This window comes from Haliaeetus albicilla, chromosome 6 (assembly GCF_947461875.1).
Source record: "Haliaeetus albicilla chromosome 6, bHalAlb1.1, whole genome shotgun sequence".
In the NCBI taxonomy this organism is placed as follows: domain Eukaryota; kingdom Metazoa; phylum Chordata; class Aves; order Accipitriformes; family Accipitridae; genus Haliaeetus; species Haliaeetus albicilla.
The window spans coordinates 10,917,740-10,940,519 of record NC_091488.1 but is presented as its reverse complement, the minus strand read 5'-3'; the positions used below and the strand labels follow the sequence as shown (position 1 = coordinate 10,940,519).

Below are 22,780 nucleotides of genomic sequence, written 5' to 3'. Positions count from 1 at the left end.
TACTGAGGCTATCCAGGTTCAGCACTGTTTGTCCTAGAGATACTGAAATTCACGTGACAGTAGCCTTCAATGGAATATGTTGTGAAACATGGGTGGAATTTTTTCTATTGCTTTTCAAGGGCATGATCGTATTTCTCCTGATGTGGGAGAATATATCTTCCCTATCGAGAGAAAGCTTCTACAGCTCTCCAGCAGTTGGGAAGAACTGGCTGGCTGCCCTTCCCATCCGAGAGGTTTAAAGACAACTCAGTCTGTCTACCTTCACACCAGGTTACCTCAGGAGGCTTTCCACTCCAGCAACTGCAGCTCAAATGGCAGAAGCACGCTTAACATTTGCCTCTTCAAAGGATCATCTAAATTATTTCCCTGTTGATTATCGTACATGCTATTGCAATATTTTTTGGTTTGTTTCCTTTAGTAAAAAGATTTTCTTCAGCAGCAGAGTACTTTCATTCTCCACGAAAGGAGAGAGAGCTGTACTGGCAATTAAAGACACAGCACTTGTTAGGAAGTTGGTAGCACAACTCCCAGTGACTTCAGCACGCCCAGGAATGAAACCCAAAGCGCATGCAAATCACCGCAGGTGTCTGTAGTGCAGTAGCATGAACCTAAACTGTAACATCCATGGCAAGCATACCCATCTGTAGCTCAGAAATACTGTCCTTTTCCCAGCAGCTGTTCCGAAGGCTGATGTGAAGCCCAGTCCAAGGTGCCTGCTGTCAGCTGCTGGGATGTTATTGAAATAGGTATATGGGAAACAAGTCATGGTTGTTCAAACCAGCCAGAAATTGGGGGAAACCAATCTCAGAAACCAAGGTGCTGTGTGTATATATAGCAAAGGCACAATCCTTTGAAATTGTGCAGTGAAAAGGATACAGTTAGGAACATACTGCAAAGGGAACAAGAACATAGTTTTGCAGTTTTGAAAACTACTTTTTGAATAAGTAATCCAGTTCCCAATTCAGAACTAAAATAGCCTTCCTGTTAGTGCAGTGCTGCAGTCTGTCACAGTTGGCAACGAGAGTTTTCCCTTTCGGTCGACTCTGGGTTTAAGTAATAATAAGAGTATGCCTGAAGTGCAGATTCTCTTCGCAAAAGGCCTTTTTTGCACATGACTTATTAAAGGGCTACCCCATCATTTCAACATTGTACAGTTACATGTTTTTGTAAATGCCACCTAATATGAGGTACCATTTGAAACACGAGTGCATTTTCTACCTAAGTTTTGGTAAATGTATCTTGGGTGTCTGCTCTCACTCCCAGAAAGTCATTTGGTACTTAATCACCTGGCTAATTAAAGGTCTGATTTAGATCTTTCTTACAACTGGTGACATAAATCAGTAGGAGCATTACTGACTTCAGGCTTTTATTTACTTCTGATTATATTACTAATGAAAACTTTAATATTACTTAATGAAAGCAGATGCCAGGTAAAGCAGTGGGAAATGTCCTATTACTCAGTTAATAGGGTTTCAGTGAGTCAGTCAAAGGCTGCTGCTCCTGGAACAATTTAGAAAAAGTTGATTGAGGAACGCAGGGAGGTTTGGATGGACCCAGTGTCACTGAGCAAGCACGTACAGTCAACCAGCACCGGACAGCAAAACGCTGGGGCACGTGAGTGGCAGGGAGGAGCTCTAAACCACATCTGGAGATTTCTGCGAGCAGGCATTTCGTGAGACAGAACTGCAGTGTTGACTGTGCTACGAGATGGGTTTTGAAAGGAGCGGGAATGACCAAAAGTGCAGCTGATCCCAAGGTGAACCAGGAGCAGCACAGCAAGGAATCTCAGCCATCAGCGTGTCTGAAATAAATAGAAAAGTTCTCACGAAAAATTGCAGAGATCAATGTCCAAGCAATCCTATGCATGATGTATGAGTTGCTTATGAAGGAAACCAATTCTTTTGCTGAATTCAGCCAGACATATGAAACAATCCATCAGATTTGGAATGAGCTGTTGGATTGATTAAACACAAATGTAATTAGCTCTTTCTCTTTTGCTTGATGCTTATCATTTAAAATGATGAGGAAGCAGGAGAGAGCTCTATTGAAAAACTACTGTATTACACTTGTGAAAAATGCATGGTTGTTCTGTTTATAGACTGCTCTGTAGCTGTAATCTTGAGAAACCAATAAGGAACTTTACCATCAGTGAAGTTAAATAAGAACAACCTAGTCATTGTGCCTTAGCAGTTTGCTTATTGCTGTAAAAACACAAAGTGCTAGTATTTATTTGTAAAGGATCTAGAGTGCACTACAGGCTCCTGTGACTAAAGGAGCTGTCCTCCAGTGTAATTTAAACTTCCTTGCTCATTCGTAACCACAACCACAAGGTTAAACTGACCTTCTCTGTTCTTCTGAGTTTCATCCCTGAAAAATGCACTGAACTCCCACCCCTGCCAAAACTAAGGATGTTCCCTTCACATCATTTTTAAGGCCAATACAGAACCCTGTCCCAGGTATGTGACTCAGTCTTAGTCATGTAAACAGAAGTTTTTCATTTTGAATGAGCCAGTATGTGTCCTTCCTTCTCTCACCATATGACAGATTTCTCTCTTGAAAACTATATCCTAGTGGTATGAAAATTAACATATCAGCCTCAATCCTTCTCGATGACACTGTAAACACCCAAACCAAAAGAATGAAAAGCTTGAAGGAGATACAGTGTTCTCAGACCACTACAACAGAGAAGTAAAACATTGTACGAGATGTCAGAGCAGGCCTCGTGAAGGGAGCCAAGAGCTCCAAAGAGAAGGCTCTGTCCTCTCTGCTCCTTGAGTGTCCGGGATCTTCCAGTGTGCTCTCCCCCTGGGAAATACCAATTCAGGAGCATCTGACCCAGTGCAGAATGTTTGACTGTGATAGGCAGTAAAGAAAGTTGTTTAGAGATGCTCAGAAAATGAGATTTTAAATTTGGGATTTGGCAAGCACTGCTCTGACTTCTTACTCTTGAAACACTCTGCTGTGGGACTAGCATCAGAGGTTCACTAGTAAGTCAGTCCAGTGGCATCCAATTCCCAAATAACAGGACTGAGTTGCAACCCAAAGTTAGGTACTGACGGAGACTAAGCCCTGAATAAAAGTTAAATATATGCATATACACATGCATGTGTATCCATAGAGAAAAAGCTACTGTACTGGCTGCACTGACACGTCTCATCTAATGGCTGTCATACAGAAAGGGGAAACATACTCATGACAAACAGGCACGTATTAGTTATTTTCGGGCCCCGTGATGTCATACTTTTTTTCAGGCACTATTGCACTAAGTTTCTCTTTCTTGAGTTTCTTTTTTCCTCTAGAAGAAAAAGAAACTTAGCAAGTGCTGCAAAGCACAGTCAATCAATGCCTGGACTGTGTCCAACTTACTCAAGTACATGAGAATGCATGGGAGAAATGGGTTGATTATTAAAAAGTCAAGCCTTATAGAAAGTAAAGGAAAAATATCAGCAGCTATTTTAGATGTTCTTCTTACTTACTCTCAGTCCTTTAACCTGATTGTTTAAAGGCATGTTAAACTAAGTGTGAAATGTAGTTATCAGTTCCATTACACTGCCAATTTAGTGTCAATAGGAAATTCATTGTATCAGAGACAAGCTCTTCATGGGTTTTTTAAAATAATCTGCAGCAAAAGCATAATCCATCACCATTCAGAGTGGTGAAGAAATTTTTACAAAATCGAGAAGGAAACTTGAAATGCCAAATACCTATGTTAGTGAGCTCTGGTCTATGACTTACAATTAAAACATCTGAATGTAAATGGTAATGAAATGGTCTTGAAATATCTCCAAGCACCTCTGTGTCCTTAGAAGATGCCGCATATACGTCACTCAGTATAGGAGAGCACAAAAAGTGTTCACAGCACCAACCTTACCCCATTCTGCTAGACTTGTTCTCTTAACATGAGCAATAGGATTGTTTTTCATTCCTTGTCCTTCTGGTGCCAATTTCATAGTTAAAGCAACTAAGGCTACACCAGGTGGGACAGCAGGAACCATGTGAAAAACATAGTCTAGCTATGGGTGATGCAATAGGTCCATTTATCAGCTTCAGCCTTGGTATCAAAGGGGACTGATAAGGCAGAAGACAAGTCATGGTCCTGCATTTTCACTTCCCAGCTGTGAGCTCACAGCTGAACTTTTGTCCACATTTAGAGAATCCAGCTCCTCTTGGCAATTTCTCATTCTTGCTCCACCCAGCCCCTTGCCTGCTAAGGTGTTGTTGCAGTGTGCACTAACAGCTAGCTACCCCAAGTTCCAAAGCATCACGAAGAGGCCATGCAGGCTTCAGCGCAGGCTGCCACCAGAGTATAATGATGAGAACTTGCATTTTTACTGTGAACAGTGTATTAAATGCCCATGCTAGTACATCCTCACTGCTGTTACCAGTGCTAGCTAGCATAGATGTGCTATCCCTTCATTTTACTATGTAAATAAATTCTTTCCACATCTCCCTTCCTCCCACTGGCCCTTCCATATCACAGTAGGATTTTGTCACACTCTTAGCGTATTTTTTTTCCCCATCCTCATGTTTTTCTTTGAAAGCGCTCATTGCAGGGAGTGGTGGTGCTGAAGCCTGGTGTGACACCATCTGTTTAGCAATCCCAGCCTGGTTTCCAATAGTCCACCTGAAAAGGATGGTTACTCCCGGGCTTTCCTTCTGCTGGAGCACTGGCTGAGCAAGCCACCTTGCTTCTTGCTGGTATCAACACTGCAGCCTCCCTGAGCACATCAGTAGGGAGAAAGTTGTATTTCACAGCCAACACTTGCAGAGTTTCTATCAACTTCTACAGAGCCAAGATTTCACCCAGGATATCCCTGCTTCCCCCACAAAGTATTGCATAAGCACATATGTAATCCCAAGGTGGGTGGTAGGATTGGTTACTGCAGGAGCCCTCTACGGCCACACCAGCTTTCTCCAGGCGCAAGCCAAGTTGTAGCCGAGTCTTGCGTGCCATGGGCTAGGGCAGCAACAGCAGAGAAAACTTTGCAGCTGGATGTAGCCCTCCTGTTAGTGGGACGGGGGATGGAAGATGAGGGCTATGCAGCTGCTGCGACAACGCGTGCCCCAGGAAGGGCGCGATGCGTAGAGTAGTGCTGAGAGCTAGAGCTCCTCAGTTATTCAGCCCACGCAGCGTAAAATAAACCCTAGGAACATATAATATGGCCTTTGCTAGGAAAGGAAAGGAAAAGATCGAGAACAACAAAACCCCCATATGCTGAACATCTCCTACAGATTCCCCCACAGCCTGGCAAAGTGCAGTGCCAAACTGACCCACTAACTACAGCCAAACAAATCTCCAAGCACTGGGCACCAATTCATTCTGAAAAGTGACTGCTCCTGGTTTAGGACCAAATATCCTTCTTTCCCGTTAATGCTCTGTTGTTGGCTCCATCTTTTGCCATCATACACCATGAAAAGCAAGCAGGAAAAAATAGATCTCAAGGAAAAGTTAATAGCACGATATGCTAATTAGCAAGTGTTCCTCGGAGTGTTAGCCCCACATAATAACTACTGACCCATTTGAGTATATTTTCAAATGCTCTTTCCTTTTTGGTGTTGGCTTGTTCTGCAGCTTTGGATTAAGCAGTTGCCTTAAAGCCTTCATTTTAAAGCATGCGTTGCACTCACCCATCTGGCAACTTTATGTTGTATAATACAAGGGAGTGCACAGTATGTGGCATAAATTACAGACAAGAAGAATGCAACAGCACAGCATGTAGGGTAAATTAAAGCAAGCATTCTTCATGGCCCATAGCAGAGAAGGACAGAACAATTTTGCATCATAAATACAGGAAAAACATGTGTTTTAAAATGAGAATTTAAAAAAAAATAAATAAAAAAGATATGCCCTTGGAGGCAGGCAGCTTGTTCCTAGTGGCAGCAGCAACCATGCAAGACCACATAAAGGAATAAAGAAAGGGGTAATGCTAGATAACAAGAGGTAACAGATTGCAGTAGGAGGACAAAGAAAGAAACCAAATGCTGAGATGGAGCAAGCCCCAGTGGACTTTTAAAAACAAGAGCGCAAATTGAAAATGAAAGGAGCAGAAAGCACACACAGCTCTAAGGATGGAAACCATTCTTGTCGGTTTTTGTGGTGTGAATGTATGTAATGCACACCGTTTGTTAGTAACATAGCACTTAACGTCAAAGGGTTCATAAATGGTATCTACTGACTGTGGTCTGGTGAACTCAGCATAGCTCCAGGAGCCAGGAGTTTCTGCTCTGGAGATCCAGAAATGCTGACCATCCTATGCCACCCTCCAGCCTCTGTACCATCATGTGGGCACGTATATAAGCGCGTACGTGTGTGCGTGCATGCACACATCCATATATAAGGGAGAAGGAGTGGGACAAATTGGGGTCCTGAGCAAACTCTGCTTGCTAGCACACACTAGAGCAGTTACTCTGTGCCTGTCCTGTCCAGTCCTGGATATCCTACTTGTTGTTGTAGGCAAAGGGCTGATCCTGGCTGCAGGATCCTTCCTAGAGAGCTTTGCTGTCACCAGGCGGTTGGGACAGGTGAGGTTTGCAGCACCCCAGAGCAAGGGGCACGGTGCAGAGAGCCATGTGGTGGTGTGGAGCTGCGACACTGCACGCTGCTTTCTCCTACTCAGCACCGAGCTTGCAGAGATGGGACGGGTGCCGCCTCCTCGCATGTGAACTTCCATGGCAGCTTACGCCAACCCAGGGCAGGGCTTTTGCTCTTCCACTCTCCTGCCATGGCCCTTCCCTCGTGCCAGCATTGGTGCTCATATTGCTGCACTGTGAGCCGCTTCAGGGAGCTAATTCTGCTAAAGTAACCTTACCAAAAAAAAGGTGATCCTACTCTTCTCCTTGCTGGGATGCAGTTACTCCAGCCATGAGCCGGCTTAAGCCACCAAACGGGCGATCGGAGATCTGGATTGGAGGTGTGGGACTGTGGCAACTTCAGTTTAGATGAGGTTAAGCTACCATGGAACGGTACTCTGGCTCTGTTTTCCTTTCCCACCCTGAGCTGTTTTTGTCAATTTAGAGTATGTTTTTCTCAAGGCAGGGAGTGTTTCCCATTATGTGTTTGTGCATTGCCTAGCAAGTTGGAACCCTGATCTGAGGTGGAAACTTGAGGCCCCACCATAGTACAAATAATAAATGTAACAAAGTGAAGAACAGATGCATTCACATATGGTGTATTATAATTCAGACAAATAAAAATTCTTATGGTGTATGTTAAAATCATTCTATATGTGTCACAGTTAGCATAAAAACTGAAAACAAAAACAAAACCGTGAAGAGTCAAGGCATCTAAGAGTACATACCCTACTTCTGCATCCACAAATACAGATTCCTCTGTGCCCAGTCCTCATTGCCAAGGAAATGATCATGCAACAGTGTCCTGTAACTTTAGCATTGCCCTGGTTGTGCCGTCTTTTTTTTTTTTTTTTAACATTAATTTCAGAATTTCTTTCCAGCCTAAGCAAGCATCTCCCTAGCCTTCCGGCCCCTTGACTGCACATACATGCATACGGGGCTGTACGTAAAATGTCTACAATGTCTTCATTTTGCATCATGCCCGAAGAGCACACCATTTTTGTGTTTTTGAGAATGTGGTCCTTAATGGCAGCATCATCCCAGGGCAGTTCAGGTTTCATTCCCACTGGACTGGGAGTAGGGATCATCACTGTGACAGACGGTAGTTTTTCCTACTCTGTGCTGGCATTGGCAATACTAGCAGCCACAGCTATTTGCAAAGAGGAAAGTTATTTGTGGCAATCTCTGGAATATAGAATTATTTAACTCTTTTGGAAGAGGAACCTTCAGATAAAAGAAAGAATGAATTTTTAGAGAGTTACAGCCACGTGGTAATCCTAAGATGAATTATATAAGATGTCAGAATCTCATAGGCTGACAGAGATGGAAAAAAATTCTTAAAGCATGTCTTTAATAATTTTTTTAAAAATCACACTAATTCATGCTTTGCTATGTCAATTTTCAGAAAATTCATTCTGTATATAACAAGTAAATGCTGTAAATTTGGGAAGGTTGCTTTATATGCTTCAAAAATGATTAAATTGTTTAATTCCTGTTCTAAGCACCAAATTCACATCAGGCTATAAAGTCACAGGCTTTGCCTCCATGATAATTAACATTCATAAATATAGACTTAACAAGGCTGCCTTTCAAAAGGATGATGCATTTCAGGAATACAAATTTACATATACAAACTGGATACACCAAACCCAGAACTTCTGACTTCTTGATACTAAGGTTTACCAATTTGCATCCTTGAACTAATCAATGAAGCACTAAGAAAAAAAGCAGTTTGGACAATTGCCAAAAGTACATCACAAGAAAGCATAAATCAAGGCACTAGTCCCCTATGCCAAGCATTCATTAGTAACTAACGTTAAATTGAAGTGAACCTTTTTACAAGCAAGAAAAATAGGCAATCCTGGAAATTGTTTTACTAGCAGCTCTTTATCCCCCTTTTCCTTTCCTTGGCAGCTAGAGGAAACACAGTCTAAGCAACACATTTGGCACCAAAGTTCTTATATAGTTTCTACTTCATTAATGGATTTGAAAAATGTGCACAAAATAATATGCATAGATAAGATACATAGTGCCAAGCAAAAGTCATCACTCCCCACCAGCTGTTGCCCAGAAGCAGTACATTTATTTAATAGGTATTTGTGATTGCCTTCTTTAGACACAAAAATTAACATTTCTGCATCAGTCTCAGCTATCTGCTTGAGAAATCCATTCTAGCACTTAGATATCAAGCACTGATCGTACAGAGGATCACAAGTAGTGCTTGGGCTTAAGTGCTGGTGCTAGCAACTTGACGATAAGATAGAGCTGAAAAACATCTAGTATTTCTTCATTCAAACCAAACTTGTTCTTGCCAATACGGTGAAAATCTGTGGGATTAAGTAGTTGCAGAATAGGGCCAGACTCTCTCTAGCCAGTGTATGAACTCAAAAGTTTATTTAGGTTGGTGGAGCGGTGCCAGTTTACAACAGCTAAGTATATGATCCCCACAATCTTTTTTCCTTTTAAAACAGTCAGAATTAACCAAGATAAACTCTTCAGTCCTAAGCTACTGGTTGCCTGAGGAAATATTTTGAAAGGATTCTTGCCCAAAGCATGAACATCTCAAAAACTAACTTCTGGGCACACATTTGATGTATTATTAGAATTGCTGAATATCCTATATAACATGAGCGTGTCCTGCATCCTACATAAAAAAAACCATGTAGCCTGCAACTTTCTGGTACTTTTGCAACAACTGCTCACTTTTCCAGCAAAGCAGTTCGCATGCACTATTGGAAGTGCTAGCATGCTGCGCTAGATTTATTTTTCCTGGATTCTAGCATGTAAAACCTGGCAACTTTACCTCGGCAAAGGACTGCAGGTTCACCAAAGCCTGCAGTCTGCCTGAGCCTTCGCTCTGCTTAATGTGGGGAACACCCTGGTCAGCACCTTGGGCCTCTGTGGTCTCTACCGGCACCATGTCAGTACAAATGACTGTGAACAGCTCGCCGAAGGCCAGCAGAAATCAACCTCCTTGCTTCAGAGGCATTCCTTACGGAGAACAGACTTGATCAGGCCTGCCTAATATCGCCTTCTCCCTCTGTCTCCCCACAGCGAATAGTGGGATGGATTAGCGAGAGGCCAAGGAGGAAAAAAAGCAGATCATAGCCTGCTCGGCAAATCACTGGCCCAGCTACTCTTTCCATGTCATAGAACAGAGTAAGGCAATGGACATGTGACCAAGGGGAACACCAAAACAGATGTACTTCTGAGACACAGCTCCTGATTTAGGTCCCTGCTTTCCTCTCCAGCAACACATACTCAATAGCATGGCGGGCGCTGGTGGTATTCTCTTAACGCTACTTAGTTCCTCCAGAACCATACATCAGCTCTGCCTTTCTTCTCTGCACAACTCCATTCTCTTCATGTCTCCCTGCACTGCTGTTTGGACATCCTTACTCTTGCAGTGAAGACCATCACCATCCACTTGTTACTCCCTTCTCTGATTTTCTCACAACCATCTTTCTACAGTGAGAAGAACATGGTGTCTTATGGGCTCCAGCTCCCATCCAGCTGGCTTTATCCTTTTAAAATTCTTTTTCTCTAACGATCTTGACTTCCCCCCCTCTAATCCTGGAGCCCTTTTTTGGACTCAGCATTAATCACCCTGAAAAAGAGCAACAACAAAACTTTCTCCAACCCTTTTCTTCCATTTGTACGCGGTCGGCAGAGTTGCTCAGGGCTTGGGATCTGGTTCATTTGGTGAACTCCTAGTGAGTCACCAGGCGTACATGCTGCAACCCTCTGAAGGCATCTTAGCCACGTGCTGACCTGCTCCAGCCCTGCGTAGCTGGTGGGGTTTCGGGGGACTGCAGCAGATGAGTCCACAGTCAAGGAGTCAGCGGCATGGTGGTGGCTAGGAGGAGCCGTGGTTTGGCAGGACCTTCTTCCCTGAGGCTCCTTGGGTGGCAGCAGCTGGCTGGGCACCGAGCAGCCAGGCTGGCCTTGGGGTTGCGCTCCGTTTTACATCTCTGTGTGTGCAAGGGCAGAGTCAGTCTGTCTGCGAGCAGGAGAGCAAAGAGCCTGACCGCATGCGTGTGGAGAGGGCAGGGGGAGAAAGGGGGTGTGTATGGGGAGGAGCTGCTTGAAAAAAAGAGCTCGTAACCATGGTTATGTGTTCGTACACATGTGGATCTGTAGGAGAAGAGAGAGACCAGCTTGTACGCTAGGAGTGATAGAAAAGTTTTCTGATTTTGATTTCGACAGTTTCTCTGAAGATAGCTCGCTGCTTCTTGAGCAGTTCACAGAGTAGCTGAATTATTTCTTTTCCAGGGTAGCACTTTGAGAAAAGCCTTTCTGTGAATTTTTATGGTATTTTTCTACTCGCTGTGGTATTCACAGATGTTAAGGGAGGTGGGAGCGAACAGGCCCTCTAAATCCATAATCACTCTATGCAGTTACATTAATGAATGTCACCATTGATAAGTACTGTATGTTATATAATCAACCAAGCATTACCCAAACACAGAGCATTTTTATGTGACCCATCAGAGCTATAAGGAGACATTTTGGTGCCGGGAGTATGTCCTCCACTCCCCACTCCCGCTAGCACTTTCCCAGCTCCAAAGCCTGGCCACCGCTGCTGCCTGCAGGTCCTCATCTTGGGTTGTAACCACAGCGACAAGAGCTGCTACCGGTCTGTTGCATTTCCCCCAGTTCAAAGTACCCCCTTCACCCTGCTGTGCCACTCCTGTCCATGCAAGCCTTGCACCCTCCTGCAAAGTGAGTCTTCCCTCTCCTGGGAACAAGTCCTTGGTCTTGTGTTGCAGCCTATCCGACTTGAACAAGTTCTTTTTGCATGTGCTTATTGTGTGACAATAGACATCTGAAGTATCTTCCAAAGATGAACAATCAGCCTCTTCCACTGCAATCAAGGGGAGATTTGCCAACAGCTGTACAAAAATTGGGCTCAAACCCTCATCTGAAAGACAGATGAATAAAAAATGCAACAGACATTGCTGCTGAAAATAGATAATTTCTAATTCCCACAGCACTCTCTTTGTGGTTTCAAATAAGCCTTTCTACATTAAGACTACAGTTTTCAAACCAACAAAATTAAAAAACCAAATGTTCTTTCTGAGTGTTGTTTCAATTACGTTTCCATGAGTGTACATACGTTTGATGTGTGAATTTTCCCATTAGATTCAGATTACTTTGGTTTGGACACCATTGATGAGGCATACCCTGTACAGTGGCAGTGGGATTAGACCTCTCATTTTTACATCTGAGGGACCAAAGGAAATGAGTCAGCAAATTGGCAAGGTCCTGTCTGATTGCAAAACTGCTGAGCATTATCAGTCTTTGGGATTCAATACCTATCCCCGTGCCTTGCAGCTCCAGATCATTCTGCTAAACGTTCATGGTTCCAGGGTCATGAATAAGCGGGTACCTGTTATTATGTATGCTACTCCAGCACAGGGCTTTTTTCATGGCCTATATATGCATTTTAAGGACTGACTGTTAGTCATTATTAAGAATATTTATTACTCCTGTGATCGAATCAGCTGCTGCCCAGAAGCATTAAATTCATGTAATAGATTGATGTTACTAGCGGCTTTTGAGTTAAAGCAGACACCACAAAGATTGTCCTGGCCACAAAGCAGCATGTGGAGGAAATCAGAAAAAGATAACTTGGAGGAGTAAGAGTTGGGGTAGCCTTTCAAGAAGCAGGAAATCATCTTCTTTTCAGGGTAGAACTTGAGCCAATCATGAAAAGGACTCTATGTTCACGCTGCCTGTGGCTGGACTCGATGGTTCAGGAGTTTTCTTCCACTTCTGTGTTCCCTGACTTCCACCTTAGGTATGCTTTAAGCCTACTTTGTGCAGCAGGGAACCCAAAACAGGCCAAGATGGACTAAGCATTTATTTTGCTTCTTTTCTTCATGCTTGCCTCTAACGTTCCTCATCTACTATGGGCAGCAAGTGTGAACCGTGTTGAAAAAATGAAACATCAATACAGAAATAATACCGTTTCTCAGGGACAATGTAAAGAGCAGGAATACAAACTTAAGTCTTAACAGCAATGAGTGTTCCTAAATTAGTCTTGAAAAAGTGCATTTCATCTAGACAAATGTATGAAGAGTTACAGATTTTAGTATTATTTACTCCTCTCCCATGTCAAGTACGTACTGCTTTGCTGACTATGGAATATGGCCAGGTAAGGAAGGTAAGTTTGCTCTAAGGAAGTCACAGTAATTGCCCCTGTACTTCCATTCAGCCACCCTCCCATTTTTGATGTCCAACCCCTCCCATTATATTATGGCTAAATGAGGTTGGAAATCCATTCCTGTGGGATTTTCCTACTGATTTGGGTTGGAACAGGATTTCATCCCGGGAATGCCCACAGACTGGCGACTAATAATGACTAGACAGCCTGTGCATCTGGGGCTTTCACCTACCCTGGCTCTGAGGGAGTTAAAAATTTGTATACAAAGAAACAAAAAGAGCTGCTTAATATTTGATTTATAGTGCAAGTCATCATATACCATATGGTAAGGTGTTTATCCCAACTACATGTTGTTCAGCAAATCATAGGGGTTTGCGGGGGGTGGGGTGGGGAAGGAAGGGGGTTGTTGTTTTGATCTTAAAGTTCTGTGCGGCAAACTGTCTCTGTAAATTGCTGTCATCGCAATGGCTGTGAACCAGTCTGCTGTGTAAGTCTGATTGGAACAAGCCCCCAGAAGCACTGCCCTTTTTCCTCCCCCTCCCCACACCCTTGGTGTGCAGATGGCAAACGCGATCGTCCTCCAAAGCTGGGCTGGATGCTGGGACCTTTCGTGCACAGCACTGCCTTACCTGATTTGCAAGCAGACGAGACCTGTCAAACCAGGCACAGGAAAGAAAGACAGACAGCTAATACTAGCAGTTTCAACTTTGTTACTACTTTCAGTGGTGAAAAGCAAGTTCGCCTTGCAATAGTTGGGCAACTCAAGTTGCCAGAAAGGCAAATATCCAACATACACCCACTGGCCACCTCTACGGGGCTTTATGTTGTTGTTTGTCATGTATTTCTGTGGCTGGTACTAATTTTCAGTTTGTCATCCTTTGACTCATAGAAATCCTTCCTTTTCAAAAAGGATGCATCTCCCTGTTGACCACGGAAAAAATGTGGCATGCAATTCAATCCTTTCCTGATAGCACCGGAGACAAGGAGAGGGCAAGTTAGAACACCGTGATGAGGAAGTTCTGTCATTTCCAGAAGGAAGCATGATTCACCGTGCAGAGCATTTTTGGGAGCCTGAATCAGAGCTGTCGAGGAAGTCAGTTCTTGGACAGTTTAATATTTAGTTTAACTATGACTTTACCGGTGAAATGTGTGCCTCTCCCCACAGCCAGTGGGTACGGCAAGATCAGATTACGTGCCACCGAGGAGCAGGCAAGAAGATCGCCAAGGAAGTGGCTTTCAAATGTTTTGGATAAAATGAGAAGCACCGCAGAAAATCTGTCCTTAAATGTCATTGCAAAGCAGAGCTTTTCTAAAGCAGATTTAAGGGAGAAATATTTTCTCACACTTTTCCCGAGCACAGTGCAGGCAGTGGGAGGGACCTGCAGGGTGGCCATAAGGAGCCTGCAAGGGGAGGGCCATGCAGCGAGCTGCAGCCGGGCTCCTTCCCAAAAGGTCTGGAATTAGCACACTAGCGGAGAGATGGCTTCATTAGTCATGGCACAGACCTGCTAAGTAAAGCTATCCACAGAAAGAGTGAGTTGTGTGTTAGCTGCCAACAGGCTGCAGGATAAATTCAAGTTGGTTTTCATCGCCTATTGTACCCTAAAAGGATCGCGATTTGATTAACGTAGTGTCCCCCCCTCCGCCGCCCGCGCACACCCCCTCACACACACATGCCGTATTGCAGGAAACAAGATTAGACCGGACTGTCTTCCCTTGCTCTTTCGCCTCCCCACCTTCGTTTCTCCCCCACAGGAAAGACAAAGACTTATTGGCAAAGTGCTATACATCTGGGAAGGGTCCTCAGTTCAGGAACTTGGCATATTCTAGGTCTACCACAGGTCTGAATTGCTGTCTGTTTCGGAGCAGGCAGCCAACTACGCCTTTTCTCCCCAAACATAGTTTAATAAAGTGGAGGGAGAGAAGAAAATCTATGTTGTTATACGTGATGATTAGCAGACGGTTGATGTGTTTGTGTCTCCGGGGGCACATGTATATCACTGGGGTCGAGCAGAGGGAACCGGCTGTTAAGATATTTACTGTACAGACGTATACACAAGCACCCAAAGCATAGTGCTGGAGGGCGGTGTTTATGGCCTGTACATTTAAATAAATAGAAACCATCCTTCATACTCGCTCTTTGCACTCTGCTGCACAGGGATTTACATTTCTGGCCTCATGGATAAGGAAAGACTGAGTATCAGGGAGAGGCAGAATTCCTATAGGATGTGAAAGGAGAATGGGACACACGGAGCATGCCTACGCATCCCTCAAAGACGTCACTCTATATGGGAGCCAAAAGGTAAGGGAGTGGGTTTGCTGACTCTGACACACGGTGGGAGGAGATCCGAGACACAAAGGAGTCATGGGTGTGAACCAGGAAACAAGCCCGTGCCCACCCAGCTTTTTTGTTTGCTTGAGGAGGATGTAAAATATGCTTACACCAGTTGTGCTCCAGCTCCAGCGCTAATTGTTAACAATAAAAGGTCACCAGAAAACAATTGCTGGGAACCAGAATTACACAAGGGGCCTGGGTAATGGGATCACTCCTTCGCGGGAGAATGCCACCCTGCCAGGGAGCGGGGTACGGGGCGATCCTCGGGGGGCACTCGCCAGGTCAGTCGAGGAAGGGAGGTGCGCGCTGGTGGCGGTCAAACCTCCCCCCGCCAGCTCCCTGCTCCCAGATGGACACGCACGCACCGGGCAGTCTCTTTCAAGCTTATTTAGCCCTTATTTTAGGGAATTTCAATGTAAGGTGAAGTGCTCTTCTTTTCCCTGTCATCCTGGGAGGAAAATATTGGCTTCGACTTCCCTTCCTATGGCAGAGTCAGGGCTTTGAGGGGGAGTGCCGGGAGGTTTGCATGGCAGGAACGAGGACTGCCGTCTGGGGGAGGGCTGGCGTGAACTGGAAGGCTGCTAGCACAGACCAAGGGAAAAAGAGGGAGGTACCTTTTGAAGTATCTTACTCCCTCCCAAAATACATCCATACTTCATGGGTGCGAGTACTGCTCAGGAAGCAATTTCTAAGCTAGCATTAAATTCATCTGCATAAGCATCAGTAACAGCAGCAAGGGCTGAAAAATCCTGCCAGCATGCTGGGTAAGTACTTTGGCAATCCATCCCAGGCCAGCTCTGGGCTGTTACGGCCCTCTGGTCTACTTGCATATGTCTACTTGTGTGGTCAGCACACCATGGGCTGCTCTCTGGGCATCTTGCTACTTTAACCTTCAGGACTTCTTAGCAAAATTAAAGGATGTCTGAACCCATGAGAGATGCTTTTAGGCCATGTCCATGCTGAGGAACAGGCTGACTGTCGGCCAGAGGCTGAATCCGGGCCATTCAGCAGTCAGTAGCAGGTACAGCTACGAAAATGCTAACTGTGTGTGGAGGTGGAGGCGTTCTGGAGCACCCTGTGACTGAGCAGCCTCGGACCCTGCCTGTCCTGCCTTCACTCCAGGTCCACACGAGTGCGACTATTCCTAGATGGTCCAAAGACAATTATTTACCTTTTCCTATACCTTGCCCTCTGAGAAGTTGTATGTGTATTTAACCCACCTTAACCTGAAGCCCTGGCCCCTGAGCTTTCTGTAGGTGCCTCCATGCAAAACAGCGCAACTTTTCTGCCCTCACAAACACTCCCCTCAGCCACCACAAACTCCCTCCCAGCCCTTCATATCCAACTCCTGCAACCAGATTGTATAGCCAGGGAGAGAGAACATGGTTCATGGGACAGATACATGTGAAAAGCAGTCATTAGGGGACAGTACACAACTGTTTTCCTTTCCTCTAGTGACTGCACATGCCTGCTTCCCCCTGGTGCAATTTTGAAGCCGTTCTCTTTGGTGATGGGGCTCAAGTCTATTAAAAAAAGCCACTGCCAAAAACCAGTTTCCCAAAAACTCCATCAAGTCTAGAGACAGTGGTAAGGATGCAATGCTTTGCAAAGAAAAGAACAGATGACCAAGTAGCTGCTCTGTAGATATTCTGTACTCATAAGTTTCTCAGGAAAGCCACAGGATTAGCATGCAGTATAGCAAGATGGGGGTAATAAGCTCTCAGGCAGCTGAAGGACACTGTGAGAGAGGTTAGATGATTTATGCAAGGAGAACTTGCTGAATTCTCAATCCTTCCCACATGCAGTTCCCTCACGTGAAGGATTTTGCTCTCTGCAGACAAGGAGAGCTCAATGACTTGCCAAGGCGCATCATCTTGTCCTGTGTGCCTGTGAGGTCTGGGACCAAAAAAGGGAAGCAAGATTAGTTTGGGGCCAGGCTCCCACTGAAACACCATCATTATAAAAAGTGGAGGCAAGATGCCTATAGTTCCCTTTGAAGGGGTGCCATGTATATGCTAGAAGCTGCTGGAGCATGCCTGGGGTTGTGCAGATGCTATATGCAGCTCATACAGTCTGGGGGCTGTGGTGTGCCCAGTACCAGTGCTAGAAAAGAAATTCAAGGGCCAGAAGACTCTAGGTGACGCTGATATTTTGACTGTCCATGAATCTGGCCCCATTGGATTCAGTGAGGTCACAGCACATAAGAAAGACACAGATAATCTGGGGAGGGTCCAGAGCATTGCAGCAATCACCACAGCTACAACAAACATTACCTGCGGGGGGAAGACTGGACAAACTGTATTTGCTTACTGTAAAGAAAAGGAGATGGGAGACAATACTGAGAATGTCTTTAAATATCTAAAGGGTTACTGCAAATATAGCAGAAGGATATGCCTGTGTTAGCCTGTGGTGAGCTGGAGAGGTAGGGAGAGGCTTAAACTGGAATAGGGAAGATTCTTATTAGATACCAAGGGAAAAAAACCCAATCTCTGTCATACTAAGATTATGAAGCCCTGTAATGGATTGCTTGGAGAAATTCTGGAGTCTCCAGCACTGGATGCCTTTAAGAGTAGGAAAACAGCAACCAGGAAGGACAAGGACGTAGCTGATGCTACTGCCACAGATAACCTCCTGAGTTCCTTCTAGGTAGTAAGGAAGTACTACAGTGAAGAAGAGGAAAAAACTATTTTCCAAATTGTCCCTCATTCACCCCCGTTTCCGCCTGTATCGCTTTTCATTCCAAATGCATTAAAATGTGCAAAATCATTCCTCTGTTAACATATGACTGTATAGTAAAACCCGTGAGTTAGGAAAGAGTAGGTTTTGTGAAAACAGAGGATATGAAAAATTTGTACTTTTATTATGGTTACCAAATCCTTCTTTTTCATAGAGCAGGTCTGATTTTGTTCACTTGCTCTTAGCAGGCAGAATTAATGGTTACTGTTTTCTGTAAAATAGAGCTTCCATTACTGAAAAAAATCATTTTACAGCACTCAGTGTTCAGCCTATAAAGTTTAAAAGCTGTATGAGGAGTTTTACATTTTGAAACGTTCACTTTTTGGTGAACTATAAAGATGAGTCTTAATGCCCAGATTTCTGAATCAATAAAAATGCTCAAATGTCTTTGACAGCAGGGTAGTGAAACTAAAGCCAAAATGCCACTAAACAAAAGATAAAATCTTGGATTAAATGCCCTAGCCTTTACTGGCATTTGTGAGAAGTGCTGCCTCCTCATATAGAGATATGAGCAAAAAGTGAGTCCTGCCACCATGTCTTACCAACGGGTACGTTGAGCGAAACAGGCCCTAAATAGGCCAGTTAAAGTAGTGCAGTGTTTGCTGCGTGCACTGGGGCTTTCAGCACATACTTTTGATGAGAAGATCTTTATGACAGTAAGTGTAGATACTTATTGTTATACTTAAGGTTGAATTCCAGCTTTTGTCCAAATCCTACGTCCTTCTCCTCTCTGCTACATTTTTAGCTGCTCAAAACTTTTGTCACATTTGCTGTTATCACTTCTGTGGTAAAAGAAACCATGTTAGATTGAATAACCTTTTTCTTTTTTAATTATTTGGATAACCATTAGCTGTAATTTGAAATGCAGCCCTAGGATAGCTCAGAACTAACAAACTGTACACCCGAGAGGGATCTGAAAGAGACCTGTGAAACAAAATCAGGCCTCAGATGACAAGAGTCCACCTTTTATGGGCTCACAGTCCAAGGTTGCAATAGAGCTCTCAGTGAGTAATCTAAAATTGGAAGAAAGAAAATCCAGGGTTCAGAATGTTAAAATCGTTAATGTCCTGGAAAGTACTGATGTGACTGTGGATTTGAAATCTCACGTTTTCTTGTCCCAAGAAGGGCATGTGCATGTGTGCGCTCTGGTGACCCTTAGGTTTGGTCCAAAGAAAGGATGCCCCATTCTGATGGTGTTCATAGATCCTGCAGTCTCAGGTACCTTCGTGGCAGGGAACTAAGGGGTCAAATTATTTGAAGCATGATGATTAAACATGGCTTGAAATCATGATGGAGGAATGTAGACCTGTTCAGGTTTGGCTTTTCAGTTGTTGTTTTTTTTTCCTACTATGACTAGGTAGTATAGTGTGTGCTTACCAAAAGCAGCCCTAGCCTTCAAGCACCGTGACTGAAGAAAAGCCCTTTCAGTACCTGCAGAACTAGACTTTCAGCAAAAGGCAGCCGTCCCCCACACAGCAGAGGTGTCAGCGAGAGCCTCTCAGCCAAGGGTATGCTCAACCAGGCCCCATTTAAAAAAAAATCATTCCTAACATGTGAAGTTTTCTGATATCGTACAGACCCTGAAATATAGTCCTAGCTTTCCATGGGATGGGATTTCAGGAGCCTGAAGGAATATAAATTGCTAGATTGGTAGCAACCACGGTCTACACTGTAAGTAAGCAGTTATTGTAAGATTAGTGTCTTTGCTAGGAAGGGTGGGGGGGGGGTAGGGATTGCAATATTTGTCTAACATATAAATGTGTGTAGGCATCTATATCTCAGTGTTACCTGTAAGTGGAAAGCAGCCTAACCAAATTCCCTTCCTGAGGGCATAGCTTGCCAAGTGTACTGCCTGTCCCATTACGTGTACAAATCTTCATCGTCAAACAAGAACTTTCTCTGGCTGGAAAGCAGTAACTTGTAATGCAAAGCATGCCAGCGTATGTCAGCAGTATTACTCCCCTGGCACTGCTCCTCCCTGTTAATTGTAGAGTAGAAAACATTCTTCTTCAGGCTTTTCCTCCAACTACCCCAGTGCGAGAGCCAGAAACCGTGGACATTTGTGTGGAGGGAATTTGGCAGCTGAAATGCGTGGAAGCCTGGCTCTGGCATGAGCATTTCCAAGAGCAGCATCTGGACCCCTGGTTAACTTCCTGACTGATCTCCTGCCTCAGACAGGACGCCAACCACGATAAGTGCACCAAACATAAGGGGGAGGGCTGGGCAGAGGCTTGGACATTTCTTGCAGTTTTAAAAATAGCAGAGCAAATCCAAAGCACATTGGCAGAAAGCATGTAACTTCAAAACTCAACTGGAAAGTGCCTCCTCCTGATGATTGTCTTGCAGATTATTCCCTGGGTTGATTTTCTGCCTGTCCCAGCAGCAAAGCCACAGCTGCAGCCTCACTTACAGAAATGGGTGAATTCGGAGCTCAAACATGAGTACATTTCTCGTGCATAGTGAACAGCTTTTTGGCTTGATTTACAGAGGCATCTGTGTCAAAACTACCATGATGTTTGCAAAGTCCGTCAGCGTTTTGATCGTATGGGGGGAGACAGTAGTTTTGTATGTGCCATTTTCCTCGTTTCCTCTATTAGAAGAAACCTTATACTAGCTTTCCAAAGCAAAAGGGAAAAAAGGTCCTGTTTGGGTTACCTCCCAGCTGCGCATACGTATGTGTACATATGTGTGCATATGTGTGCACATCTATATGCATAGGAGAGACTTTCCTTCAGTGGTGAATGGGAATTTAGCCTGTGCTGATTCATAGGCTACAGATGACTGCAAAGTTATTAGGTTCTTCTTTCACCCAAACAAATCCAGCTTCCTGAGTGTTTGACTCATTCATTGGTAGGTGTTAGACTAAAACATAGTTTAACGTTGCTACCTGTCCATTGACCTACCTAGAGATAACTCTGTGTAGAAGGAGAAGCCAAAACACCAAAGCAAAGTGTCTAAAGCAGGTAGCAGTGTGTTTTCCAGTACCCTACTCCTGCACAGGGCTTGTACACCCCAACCCGTGCCCAGCTTTCACCACCACAGTGTCTGAGCATTCAGGCATGGAAGTGTGACAAGGCTTCTGTTAAATTCTCTGGGACCAGAGACAGTCACTTTTCCTGCACACCAATACCCTATACATACACACATGAAAACATGCAAGTGCTTGCAAATTTTATAAACTTCATCCAGCACACCCTTTATACAAAAATCACCCACTTCTTTATTGATTCACCATTTCTTTTTTTCATAACAGGGAGGACTAACACTTCCTGAATAATAAATACAAAGTATTTTGCAAGTGGGAAATAAATGGCATCAGATAAATACTGTTGGTTGATTTCTCTTGTCCTTCTGCTGCTCTTTCTTTCCATTACCATTTTTACCCTATCATTATTGTCTAAATGCACGGAGAAGAACAGAAGAATAAAAAAACCCAAATGCTGTTATCTGAGATGTACATTGCATCCTGAGACTCCTCAGCACAAGTACAAACAAAGTTGATTTCCTACCATGACAAGGTGTCAAGGAAGTGGGCCAGAGGAGGAAAATGATCTTTTTACAAAGAGAACCTTGTCAAAGACAACTTTTTTACCAGACATAAACTCAGGGAGTTAAAAAACTTTTAAAAAAAATGGTCAGGTGCAGGGTAGAAGGATGAAGTTAGGACTTAAAAGCATTCCTCCTAAATGTGGCAAATAGATTCTGAATTCTGATCATGTCTGGATCGTCAGCAGGTGACTAATTCATCTGCAGTATGGAAAGAAGACTTTTTAACACCGTCTGTACATAGGACATACCACCGCTTAGAGGAAACACTGGCATGCTTCAGTCACTAGGCAATTCTCATCAGGCCATGAAGGTATGTTAGTCATGCTTTAATTAACAAAGTTTTTGATACTTCTGCTTTGCAGTAAGCAGCGAAGCCTTTGTATCTCAGAGAGACACTCCCCCTTAGAGATGTCGTGCAAAGAGTGAGACTGTAATATCTTAAATTTTGTTCCAGGTTTGTCTGATAAGTGGGCGGCAATAGTTAGAGGCCAATTTGTGCTTTTCCATCACACTGTCTAGACACATTTGCAAGCACTGCTTTGCCTGAAAGAGGAAAGGGTATATCATATATTACACAATAATGGTTTATTTTTACTTGTAATGCATTAAGAGGCTGTTTTCAATCAGAAACCATTTGATATGAGGGTATGTTCTGGACAATAAATGGAAAAAGTGGAGCATATCCTTTTTTTTTTCTTTTTTCACACAGCAGACAATACCCATACTTTCCATATAGACAGGAAATGGCTTAGGTTTATATATAGAAATACAGTATATTTTATATGCATACATAATGTATTGATTTATTTTAAAACTATCACTGTATAATTGGTTGAAGCTGCAAAATTGATACACACCTATGTAAATACTTTAGTACAGCCCAGAGAAGACAAACCTGGAAACTTTAAGAGAGATTCCTTCCCATCAGACTCTGAAGACATGACATGCATGGTGCGAGGGTCATGTGCCATTCCGCAGTTGCTCAGAGCCACCGTATCTGCTCTGTTCGGCATCTGTGTGTCGTAACTTATGGTCCCACTTGGCTCCCCACAATATCTTCTCAAAGGTGCGTATCTTCTCACCTCCTCTTCATCCCACCACTCCTAACGGGCTACCAGTTCTTTGTTCTTACTGGCACTGCAACCAGCAGGGCTGGGGCTGGGGCCCAATTTGTCCTAGAGCTGCAGGGGTCCCCAGTCCCATACCTCCCATACCCCCTGGCTACCTGCTACCTCTTTTGGCTAGGGCTGTCCACTGCCACCTTCTTTCCTGGGACCTGGAGAAGGTGCCCTGCATTGCTTAGGAGTGGGACATCTCCATCGCAGAGCAGTTTTCTGCAGGGCCACATACTATGGGCATGCTTTCCCAGTGGAGGGACACATAAAATCACTTTCATGGGAGGGTGACAGTTCCCAGGCGGCAGC

At 44.1% G+C, this 22,780-nt stretch overlaps 2 long non-coding RNA genes across 8 annotated transcripts in view; one reads left to right on the top strand and one right to left on the bottom strand.

Annotated features, from left to right (window-relative positions):
- Positions 1 to 1,349: 1,349 nt before the first annotated feature.
- The window catches only part of LOC138685643 (uncharacterized), a 27,083-nt gene continuing 5,652 nt past the window's right edge, over positions 1,350 to 22,780 (bottom strand). The window contains exon 3 of the long non-coding RNA XR_011324984.1: positions 1,350 to 1,801. This is a non-coding gene — a long non-coding RNA (uncharacterized lncRNA). The remainder of the gene's footprint in view (positions 1,802 to 22,780) is intronic.
- The window catches only part of LOC138685644 (uncharacterized), a 21,760-nt gene continuing 12,119 nt past the window's right edge, over positions 13,140 to 22,780 (top strand). For 2 of the 7 annotated variants that reach the window (XR_011324991.1, XR_011324990.1), the window contains exons 1-2: positions 13,141 to 15,038; positions 22,231 to 22,422. This is a non-coding gene — a long non-coding RNA (uncharacterized lncRNA). The other 5 variants (XR_011324987.1, XR_011324985.1, XR_011324986.1 and 2 more) reach the window with 5 other exon arrangements.